This window comes from Zalophus californianus, chromosome 5 (assembly GCF_009762305.2).
Source record: "Zalophus californianus isolate mZalCal1 chromosome 5, mZalCal1.pri.v2, whole genome shotgun sequence".
Taxonomy (NCBI): domain Eukaryota; kingdom Metazoa; phylum Chordata; class Mammalia; order Carnivora; family Otariidae; genus Zalophus; species Zalophus californianus.
In genome coordinates, this window is record NC_045599.1 from 55,014,168 (window position 1) to 55,026,584 (window position 12,417).

The window sequence follows — 12,417 nt, forward strand, 5'->3', positions numbered from 1 at the left end:
GATGTCTTCTGGAAGACCTTCATTCTAAGCAGCTTTGTAGTGAAACATTCCGTTTAGAAGTCTGAACCTTCTTTCTTCAGTTTGCTGAAATCCCCATTCACTGAGTAGATCTTGTATTGACCATTGGGACCCAGTTTGTTCCAAGGTCCTGGGTTATTCTTTCTACCTCAGCTGACATCTGGATTGGACAGTGTCAGGTGCAAGACATACAGTACAACTCCAGTACCTCCTCCTTCAATAAATATGCATAGCGGGATCAAGCTTGGATGCTTCTTGGCCTCCCCCAAGATGTGGCTTAACATGGTTGTTGTAGAGGCCTCAGATCCAGAAGGAGAAAAGATCAAATCTGCGAGGCCCACCACTAAGTAGTCCCTATACCGAGGATCAATTTCCTTCTCTTTTAGGGTTGAGTAAACTTTATTGTATATATACACCACATCTTTGTTATCCATTCGTCTATGGATGGACACGTGGGTTGCTTCCATATTTTGGCTATTGTAAATAATATGGCAATAAACATAGGGGTGTATATATCTTTTTGAGTCAGTGTTTTTGTATTCTTTGCGTTAATACCCTGCAGTGTGATTACTGGATCATATGGTAATTCTCTTTTTAAGTTTTTGAAGAAGCTCCATGCTGTCTTCCACGATGGCTGTACTAGTTTGCTTTCCCACCAGCAGTGCTTGAGGGTTCTTTTTTATTTTTCCACATCCTCGCCCACACTTGTTCTTTTTTGTGTTTTTGATTTTAGTCATTTTGATGGGTGTGAGGGGATGGATCTCATTGTAGTTTTGATTTGCATTTCCCTGATTATTAGTGGTGTTGAGCATCTTTTCAGCCTTAGGTGCTTTGCCCCTTTTCCCTTCCTTTCTTGGTCACCTGACAAATTTTCTGGGAATCTGCCCTGTTAAGCTGCTTATGTCATTTGGATTGCAGACTTCCTTATTTCCCTGTTGTCGTTAATCTTGTCCTCTTCACAGGGTGGTTAATCTCCCTGCTCTCTTTCCGATAGCTGTCTTTCTGGGTTTCTGCCTTTCCCTTTCTGGGAAATCTCTTTATTAGAATATCAACCTGGTATTTGAGAAAACTGAAATGACAACAATAACTTAGGTTGTGTACAATATAACCACAACACTGGAAAGTAGAAAGTGGTCATGGTCATGTTTTTATTCATCATTGAATGTTTATTCGTTACCACTTTTGGTAATGAGAGTAGAAGTTTGAGTGCCAACTGAATGTCAGGTAATGCCCTGAGTGCTGGAAATTCAAAAAGAAGAGAGCTTTTAGCTTTCTGGGCTGAGATGTGGTAGAAGGAAAGATAAACCATAATTATCATGTGTCAGCATGTGAAAGGATGCTATTTTTAAGTTTACTGTTGTATTAATTAGAGCAGCAAAGAACTATTGTTATGGGTCATGGAAATGATACTGTTATATTGGAAATAGTGTTAATTAAAATGGAATTTTTCTATATACTAGTTAGGAAGAGTTTAGATCTCCTCAAGCTATATTCCAGAAGAAATAGAGTTTGTTCACTTAATTTTAAGAAAGCGGTGTTCTCCTGCCTCCCTGTCCCCTGGGCAGTAGGAGAACACAAAATGAGTCCACTCCAGTATATGTAGTCTGATGCAATGGTATAAATAGTTCCTTTAGGTTTTGTACACTCGCTTATTTATATAAAATTCTCAGTTACTCAGATATGTGTCTTTCTCAGTTCCTTTCTGGGATGCTTTCTGCACGTATGGGGAAGGGAGTGGGGATTGGGCGTCTCCTGCCTTCATGACAGTTTTCAATGAACTTTTCTATCTTTGGGTGTTTGGCTGGTATCTGCAGCTATGTAGATTGTGGTTTGGTCTCTCTGAGCTATGTCAAGCCTGACTTGTGGTCCTCAGCTGACCTAGACTCCATCTTGCAGCTCCTGCAGACATTCTTCTGGACCTCTCCAGATCTTTCACACCCTCCATCCAGTGCATGGCCTATGACATCACTCTTGTAATCTCTGCAGTGGGTTATCTTTTTGCTAGCCAGGCCTATTGCCTCTCAACTCACTTCTGTCTACTTCCTCCTTAGGAGTGCACAGGAACTTCTGGTCCCATCCACACCATACCAGAACTCAAAGTGGCTATACCATAGGTCAAATGTTACTTTCACTCTTGGAGTGTCCTGTAATTTATCTGACACCTCTCCTGTGCTAGGACCAAAAATCAGAAGGGAGATGAGGGCTCACATATGTCACCACCCACCTCTCCTTATACCCCCTGATCCCAGAGGGGGTGAATTTTAGGCTTTCTGCTCTCATAGGTTCTTTCTCTTCTAGGGTAGCAAGTGCGATCCCTAGCCTTAATAAGAAGCAGCTTTGTCTTTCATAGAAGACACCATAATCTGTATTTTTCAAGTTCTATTCTTGATAAAGCCGAATTTTCCAGCCCATTGTCCTGACATAAAATCATATTTTCAATGTCAGAAGCAGATAGTTCTCTTTTGTTTTCTGCTGTAACAATGCTAAAATGCCCTCTCTCCTCAGTATAACCTTCCAGAGCCCCAAGGCTTCAGGCTGACATGAGAAAGATGACATGCTTAAATTGAGTGTGTGTGTGTGTGTGTGTGTGTGTGTGTGTATGTATTGAGAGTGGTGGAGGAATCACTATTTTTCAAAAGTATTACCCTTGTCATACTAGGTATCAGTCACTAAGTAACTTCCTTTGCAAGTTGAAAAACACAGGTATCACATCCATAGTGGGTACATGTTCCCAGAAACAAAGCCCTGTGTTGTACGTTTATAATGAAAACCTCAATAACAAAGGCAAATTTTATTCTTTTTTTTTAAGATTTTATTTATTTATTTGACAGAGAGAGAGAGAACAAGCAGGAGGAGCAACAGAGGGAGAGGGAGAAGCAGGCTCCCCTTCAGAGCAGGGAGCCTGATGCGGGACTCCATCCCAGGACCCTGAGATCATGACCTGAGCCAAAGGCAGATGCCTAACCAACTAAGCCACCCAGGTGCCCTAGGCAAAATATATTTACATAGGAACAAAATATTAACTGGGGATTATATTCCTAAGTACTGGATGTGACTCGTTGCCAGGTGTCATTGAAGGAAAGCCCCAGACTACCAGGCAATAGGGAAGAAGTACCAGCAGAAGAATGGACAGCTGTAGGTGCTCATATTAATCCTGTCTGTTGGACCGTATGCCTCAGGGGCAGATGGGTTAAACTAAGAATGTGTTGTTGTAAAAGACGAATGAGTTCATGTATGTTATTTTGAATCTGGCAGTTGCCTTAAATATGAAGTAGGAATATTGAAAATAACGCAAATATGCTTTCTCTGTTGTCCCTTTTGATTATAGAGATCATTTAATAATCATGGTCTTTCACGGGTAAGAGTAAATGACTCCATGTGTAGACATGACAGGTGGTTCCTGGAGGCAGCACATCCTTCTTTTGGATGGATTGAATCAATGATGAGAGCTTGCAAAGCTAAGGTGGTTCAAATCGGACAGAGCAAGTGATGGGAAAGGAGGGGAGGGGAGAACTTCAAGGAATGAGGGTCATAAGAGTTAGCAGAAAGGTCACATAAGATGGCATTTGGCTGTTACGATGTCACTGGGGGCTTTTATCTAGGAGTTGGACGTGTGGTAGGATGTTGGCTGGATTGTAGTGACCTAGAAGGGGTGATGGGGATGGCAGAACTTGATGATCACCGGAAGGAGTGAGGGGATACAAGATGAAGGAAGAAGTTGACCCTAAAATGGCATTGGACTTGGACATGTTGATAATCTCATTACGGTCTCATTACAGTGCCAGTCGGAATGCAAGAGGAGGAAGATGAATGATGGGTGGGATGGTAAAACCTGATGAGCTGGGAGTGAACGCATAGGTGGAGTTTGAAGAGAGTTGTCCTCTGAGACTTGAAAGTGCATTAGGGCCACAGGCTGGACCAAGGTTCTGGTCCACACCTTCCAACCCATTCCTTGTTCTTCCTTCTGACCAGCTTCTTACAAATGGCACATACATATCTCAAAGTGGACATCCAAGAAAACGAAAGTGCCACCTACACCAAAATTAAGCAAACATTGTCACTTTGCTGACCATGTTAGGATTTGAAGAACCTTTGGGGGAATTTGAAAGACCCATGCCTTTGAAAATAGCAGCTTTAGGGGCGCCTGGGTGGCTCAGTCCTTAAGCGTCTGCCTTCAGCTCAGGTCATGATCCCAGGGTCATGGGATCGAGCCCCGCATCAGGCTCCCTGCTTGGAGGGAAGCCTGCTTCTCCCTCTCCCACTCCCCTTGCTTGTGTTTCCTTTCTCGCTGTGTCTCTCTCTGTCAAAAAAATAAATAAAAATCTTTAAAAAAATAGCAGTTTTATATAAAATGTGGTGGTTCTCCATTTTCCCCAAAACAGGAGGCTTGAACTCATATTAATCATTAGCTTTAAAATAGATATTAGAACATTTCTTTACTTAAATTCTCACTGAGGTCTTTGTTTTGAGAACCTGGAGAGCAGGAAACTGCTGAATCTGGACTGCTTTGCTTTTTCTTTCTCCCTTGGGCTGTGAAGGGCAAGGAAAGCCACAGGGCTGTCCCTCACAGTGTGCAAGGGAACATGGGGGCCCTGGGGTGTGAAATGAGATGCAGTCCCTTGCCTCAGTGTCTATGAAGAGTCTATATAATACCAGCTTCAGGGGTTTGTGGATACCCCTTGGCCAAAGACTTCCTTCTCTAAACCCCAGGGAGTCACTGCTGACACCAACCTGTCCTGTCGAATCCAGAAAACGTTGATGCAATCCTTGAGAAGTGAAGTAAAATCATTACTTAGATCCTGTTGAAGGTGCAGAGAGGGACAAATCTAAAATGTTCAAAGTGCCTGTGGGTTTGGTCTGTTGGTCAATGACTTTAGGTTTATTTCCCCCCAGAAGGTACTTCTACTTGAGCGCTGTGGGGGCCTTTGTTTAAAATGAGCCTGAATTTGGCTTACCTGGCTAGTTTTCATTTGGCTTTTAATTTTGAAATGCCCATTTTAAAGACTTTATTTATATTTATTAGTAGTGTCTTTTTTTTTTCTTTTTTTAAACCAGGGAGCCTTTTGCATGGAAACTATTGAGGAAACTTGGTCCCATCTGTTTGTATATGCCTTGTCTGAGATGTCCTCGGTGTAAAAGGCTTAGAAACAATTTTGTCATGTGTCCTATGCTGGCCCCACCCTAACCTGGAAAATTTTCTGCAGACCTAGACACTTAGTCAATGTTTAATGGTCATATCTGAAAGCCGGTCAGTTATGGACTTTTGCAGCTATTCACTGCTAGTTGAGAAATAATTAAGCAGGAACCTACGGATCTGTCCAGCATATGTGGACTCAGAGATGGAAAAGCTTGCTTCTCTGCTGGACTGTTTCGTAGACTAAGCAAAAAGATTCATTGTGAATGTATAACAAAAGCTTTTCAGAAAGGAGAGAGGGCGAGAGATAATTAATATTCTTGAACATCCACTACATACCAGACACTGTGCTCGCTGTTTTGTAAACCTTTTATCTAATTCCCATGACTTACCCAGTGTGGTTAGTAAGGTTTTTTCCTCTCAAAGGCTCAGAGAGATTATAAATGATGTGTCCAAAGTTGCACAGCTATTAAATGGATTCCCTGGGACCATCAGACTGGAATGACTCCATAAGTATGTGGAGGGGATGAATAAAACACAGGGGCCCAGCTCTCTTGACCTGCAGCTCAAGCAAGTTGCCATGTTACCATTTCGTCTCTCACCTTGTATTTTTCAAAAGGTACAATGCTTTATTTTTTAGGAAGACCCACTTTGAGTAGGACGTGAAAATGATGTGAATTTTCTTGCTTTCATTTATTATTGGACATTTGGTTACTAATTTAAACCTGACAGTGCTACTCCTGACAAATTCAATTTCCAGAAAAGCCCTGACAAGAAACAGACAGGTATTTTATGGTAAATCCCTGTTCAGAGACCATGAACGTGATGGTTAATGTGTGTGTACGTATATATGTTTATATATAAACAGGGCTAACTGAGTTCTAAAGTAGCCGTTCTTTGGTGGTCTGGTTTAATGAACAGATTAGGTTAATCTCTCTTGTTTAATGTAGACAGCCCTTTTAAGGCCTTAAAAATAATCTCCTAATTAGCCCATTCTCTTTCTTTTTTTTTTTTTTTGTTTTGTTTTCTAAGTTTAATTTTGAAGTCTTAGCCCATTCTCTTTCAAGAATATTAGTTTGCTAGTCTGTTTTTTACATATTAGGAGATTTCTTTCTTTTTTTTTTTTTAAGATTTCTTTATTTGAGAGAGAGACAGGGACAGAGCATGGGGGGGGAGGGGCAGGCAGCAGAAGAGGGGGAGGGACAAACAGACCCCCACTGAGCAGGGACCCTGATGCGGGTTTGATCCCAGGAGCCCAGGATCATGACCCAAGCCCAAGGCAGACGCTCAACCGACTGAGCCACCCAGGCGCCTGATATAGTTCACTCCATAGTTTAATTTAAGAAGGTTTTGCATTATTTTTGAAGTGTTCAGGAAAGAGATTAATGTTATTGTTGTCCAGTAATAATTTCTGTTCCTGTCTTAGGCCACTTTACTCCCTTATCTTCTCCACAGATAAAAGAATAGGTGTCACTCTCTTATCTTCAGAGAAAAAGAATATTTCTTAGGAAAAAGAATTCTCTACTTTATAAAAACTGGTTTTCGTATCTCTATTCTAATTAAACTCTTTTAAGCTCTTGATAAGCATCAGTTAAGACTTATTTGTATGCTCTTCTAAAGGGGGAGTTGCGGGGGGGGGGGGGGGGAGAGACCAAACAAAACAGAAAACCAGTTCCCTCACTAAGCTCAAGAGAAAGTTCCTTGTTCCCAAATCCGTTTATGAGGATAAGCCATTCTAAATCTCTTCAGACCCTTCTCAGAAGCACTTTTGTAATATCCAGAGGTGTGGAGGGCATTTTAAACCCTAAACTGAGCAAACCAAACTGGCCTGGTGACTGCTTAGTCATGCCTTAATCTGTCTAGAAATGGTGCTGGCATGGGCTTGAGGGTTAGAAGTGCTTTGGTCACAACCACATCCCAGCTCTCTGGCGTGGATTTCAGAGTTTGCATTTGGTTGCCTCCTGAAAGTATTAGACTAGAAAATTGTATCTGCTGTCCTCACTCCCTTTTAAACACCTTCTCTCCAGCTCTGGAATCTCTTGTATAGTGTCCAGTGAGTGGTCCACAAAGGTGCCCTTGCCAGGGTCTGCAGGGATATTGCAGACAGGCCTGAGTATCCTGAACAGTATTTAATCTCCTCACCCCTATTAAAAATTCTCATTTCTGTGTCTCAGTCCTTCAGAATTCCATGCCTATTAGGTGATAATTATTAAAATAATAAAATAATTAAAATTAATAATTAAAAAGTTTGTGTTTTGGAGTGTGTTGTGTTTTGGAGAAAGAATCACCCAGAACAGAATATAATCTGGATATGAGTAGGCTTTCAGTTCCAAGTGTTTTTTTTTTTTTTCAAGTTTGTTAAAGTATAATGTTTTTATGGTAAAATCCATCCTTCGTAGTATATAGTTCTTAGTTTTGACAAATGCATTCAGTCCTGTAACTAGCCCCACAATCCAGATATAGAACATTTTTATCACCCCCCCCCCCCAAATTCCCTGTGCTGCCCCTTGGTTATAGTCAGTGTCTCTCCTAATCCCAGTCTCTGGCAACTGTTGATCGGCCCTCCTCCCTATATTTTTACCTGTCGCAGCATGTCCTATAAGCGGAATCCTAAATCACATAGCCCTTTGAGTCTGGTTTTTGGCATTCAGCATAATGCATTTGAGATTCATCCATGTGTTGCATGTCTCAATAGTTCATTCCTTTGTATTGCTGAATAGTGTTCAACTGTGTGGAGATGCTACAGGCCATTTATTCTTCAACCGAAGGAATTTTGAGGTGTTATCACTTTTTGGTGATTGAGAATAGAGCCGCTGTAATCATTTGTGCAGTTTCTGTGTGAACAAAAGTTCACAAAAATACCTGCATCAATACCTAGGAGTGGAATAGTCGCATGACCAGTTTATCAAAGGGTGATCGTTATATTTACTTGAAATTTTATGATTTTTCTCTTACTCGTAAATATGATGATGCAGGGTCACTGTAGAAATCTTGAAAAATACAGAAGAATACCAAGAAGGTTAAAACAGCAACAACAACAACAAAACCCCAATCTCTTGTATCACTCATTTTATTCTGGGTATATGCAATTACTTGAACAAAAATGTTTATTTACCTATTTTGTGACCTATTTTTCACTTCCCAAACATTTTTCTCATCCTTACATATTATCATGATTTTGAATGACTTCACAAATACCCAAGAAGTAGACTTGATGATAGGAATATCATAAATCATGGCACACTGATACAGGAGAGGTTTTGGCACAGAGGAACTTAGAATTCCTCAGGTGTGGCTCTTTGCACATACCTAATCCTATTCACACAGCCCTGTATTACATGAATTCATTTAGGAACACTTAGAACCAGTATGACAGTTGTCTCTCTCTGGATATGACCTTTAAGTTTGAGGCTTATGGGTATGAATAGAATTTTGGTCCACCCCGTTTAATTTTTTCTCTTGGGTGAACTCAATAACTATTAGCAATGATTTAAATAGTAAGAATGTTATTGTTCTTCACTTTCATAAAGGAATTTGCACTATTTTTCTTAAGTGAAATTAAGGTTAGAGACTATCATAGGTTAAATAACAAGCTAATAACTAAAGATCTTTATTGTATTTTTAAAGAACGCTACCTCCAGGGCATCTGGGTGGCTCAGTCAGTTAAGGCTCTGGTCATGATCTCGGGGTCATGCGATTGAGTCCCGTGTTGGGCTCCACACTCAGGGTGGAGTCTGGCTGGGATTCTCTTTCTCCCTCTGCCCCTCCCTCTGCTTGCTCGCTTTCTCTCTCTCAAAATCAAGAAGATCTTAAAGAAAAAAATGCCGTCTCCGTTACTGATTGAAGTAAGGTCTCTGTACTGAGATAGTCCATGAGTCTGCTTTTTTTCTTGATATTTTGGAAAACTTAGGGATGTTCTTGGTGGCGAGAAGTGCATTCATTCACATGCCTGGCTCGCAGAGCCCTAGGCAAGTCATGTTCTCTTAAGAGTAGCTAACAACATTTGGTTGGATAATGAAGAATATGAAAAGGATTTGAGAAGAGTTTAAAGACTTGGCTTCCATTTTGGGTGTCTGGCAACCCTTTTTTCTGCCAGGCCTCAACTTCAAGATGCATATTATTAAATTAAAAAATCATGAAAAAAAGCCTCCTAGAATCAGTTGTTAATCTAGTAATCAAAGTGACAGACTTGGGCAATGTGAGTTATTCCCCACACCGGACCATTCTTGGTTGTAAAGACCAAATCCTTCCTGGTTGAAAACAGGGGAGAGGGGCGCCTGGGTGGCTCAGTCATTAAGCGTCTGCCTTCGGCTCAGGTCATGGTCCCAGAGTCCTGGGATCGAGCCCCGCATCGGGCTCCTTGCTCAGCGGGAAGCCTGCTTCTCCCTCTCCCGCCCCGCTGCTTGTGTTCCCTCTCTCGCTGTCTGTCTCTCTCTCTCCCCACCAAATAAATTAATAAAATCTTTAAAAAACAAAAAAAACAAAAAAACGGGGGAGAAATTGTGTGTGTGTGTGTGTGTGTGTGTATACGTGTGTACGTGTGTACGTACCTCTCCATAGAGTGGAAAACTCACTGTCAGAGGAGAGGAACGCATGGTTCAGTCTCAAGGATGAAAAGGAAGTCCTTTGAAGCTTCTGGGCTCTGAGCTTCCTGTCTCTTCATATGGCTAGCAAGCTTGTAAACAAAATTCCAGTTAAATAGATACTAGTTCATTGTCTTGTTTATGGACATACTCTCTTAGAACCCAGCTACAGCAGTAACAAAAACAATTTCTCTTAAAAGAGTTGATTGACAGCTTAGCTTTAGTTTTATTTCTGTTAGGGAAGCATTGAAAAAAAAGCTAGTACATGCTTTCCAGTTAATTGGGAAGTAAGGAGTTGACTAGTAGGCAAATTGGTTTGTTCCTGGAGTACATCAACACAGTATGTGATACATTTACTAAGCACAGTGCAAGCTGCTAGGAATAAGGCCAGCGAGAATTCTGTGCTGAGCGTTGTCTCAAGGCAGCTTTTGTATTTGGTGGCTTTATCTAGTTCCTAAAGAAATGAAAGAATGACAGGTTTTATTGAATTTGTATTTTGGTATCTTCTAACAAACAGGCATTTTTGAGTACTCAGTGTTGTCACTATAACCTTTTAAAGCTGTCCTGTGTTCCTGCCGCTCAAGTGTTGTTTCCCCTCTGTTCTGAGTGATTTGAATCTAAACACATGAAGTTTCAGTCCATTCTTTGTGCATAGAGATAGAGAGCTGGGTCTGAAAAGAATAGCAGAGCTCTTACACAAGGAGGGCTGTGTTTGCACTCAAAAATGAAAGCGTGCAAACCAGTCTTGTAATGGGTTTTAGAACTGTTCCGAATGACATTTGACATTTAGAGATTGGAAACCTTTTAACATTCATTGCTTCATATTTAGTCTTTGCAAATGTTTCTTTATATGTTCTGTGTCAAATATTATTCTGTCATCATGATAGAGCTCATTTTATTATCCATGTTATTTGGTATAATTAGCGCAGGAAGAATTCAGATGAGACACAGGAAGAACTTCCTGAAAAGCTAAGACTGGGGATACTAAGAAGATAGGGAAATCTCTTCTTGGAAACATAAAGCAAAATTTAAAGTACTCTTTGTGGGTCAGTTTGACTGTCTGTCTGCTGAGAACTCAGGGAGGGGTGCGTTAAATGATCTTTTGTGACCACTTCCATTTTGTGCTTTTGTGATGCTCTGAATATCAGCAAAAGGAAAAAGCCCTGTATGTTCAATGCAAGTTTGAACCACTTTTATCGTAGAGTCTTACATGTAGAAATTCTCTCTGACAACAGGACCAGATGGTCATCTGCTCTTATTACCACGGTAGAGAGAAAATTCTTTACTGCATCATGAAGAGAGTCCATATTTGGACAGTTGTAATTATTACAAATTTCTAATTGTCTAAAAATCTGTCTCCAGTAATTCTCTCCATTAGTTTTAGTTTTGCCCCTGAGACATTGTGAAGCAACTCTGCTCTTTCTTGTACATGATTCTTCAAAAGTTTGAGAACAGCTTTTATGTCTCTCCATTAAGTGTTCTCTTTGCCAGAGTAAACTCCCAAATTCAACAGCCTTTCTTTACTTGATGTAGGTTTGAGAGCTGTTATCACCCTGGTGGCTCTAATTAAACAGGAAACCCCAGCGAGGCTTGGCTTCAAGCAGAGGACAATGGAACTATTTTCTTCCTCTTCTGGACACTGTCCTGCAGTCTCAGGTAGTCTTAGCTTGTTACGGGCAGCTGTGTCACAATGTCGACCGTCCTAGGGTCACTGCCTTCTGAAATCTCTAGATCCTTTCCACATCAGTGGTGTTCATCTGGTGTTCTTCCATCCTCTGTTGTGTTGCTGAGTTTTCTCAGAGTACAATACTTTCATTCATAGTTGGGAAATCCATCGTTAGTGTTGGCCCTGTTCATTTCAAGTCTTGATTTGTAATAACCCATCCAACTTTGCTCCTGCCATTTGTACATTTGACAAGGTCATCTATGTCTACCTGGTAAGCAGGTAGAACAAGATAGAGTCCCCCCTTGTCTTTTGGAAGGACTTCTCATTCTTAATTATTTGTTTTATCAAAATGTAGTAAAGGAATGGTTGGGCTAGTGGCTCACTGAATCATGGGTCACAATTAGTGGCTTCCCTTTTGGTGCCTCCACAGCTCTTGAATCAACTCCTTAGCTCTGCAAGTTGAAAATTCAATTTTTCTTTAAAATCAGGTGTGATAGATATATCTGTTATTGAAAACTTTAGAAAATGGTTTTAAATGATAAAATGTTGGAAAGAGAACAGTGTGGAAAATAATAAAACAAAGCCTTCTTTGATGTAATCACGTAGAGTTAGGACAAGTTGAAACGTTACTAATTTTCCCTTTTGTTCTGAATGCTAAAGAATATTCTTAGCCACAGAGAATTCGTGCACACCTAGAAAGGATCATGTGGTACCAAATGTTCTAGCTGAGGAGGAGTATCCTGTTGGGAATCCTGATGAGATCCATGAGTGAGCTGCCAAGCGATTCTGGGTTAAGTGTGCTCTGTAAGTCGCGTTTTCTGTCACTGCTCTTTCCATCATTTATCTAGTGTTAGGAACAGTTGTGATGTAGGATGGTTGGCTAAAGGTGTGTGATGACATTGCTTGATCATCATTTTCAACTCAATTCATCAACTCTTTTGTTAAGTTTTTTGTTTTTGTTTTTGAAGTATAGCATTCTGCAGTTTGATTAGCCTGATCTTGGGAAGGGATACTGT

The 12,417-nt window shown here is 40.7% G+C and overlaps 1 protein-coding gene and 1 pseudogene across 7 annotated transcripts in view; one reads left to right on the forward strand and one right to left on the reverse strand.

The window, feature by feature from the left end:
* Positions 1-12,417, forward strand: part of ARHGEF28 (Rho guanine nucleotide exchange factor 28) — a 321,591-nt gene that overhangs the window by 104,003 nt on the left and 205,171 nt on the right. The gene's annotated exons all lie outside the window — the stretch shown is intronic.
* On the reverse strand, positions 54-302 carry LOC113929478 (annotated as a pseudogene).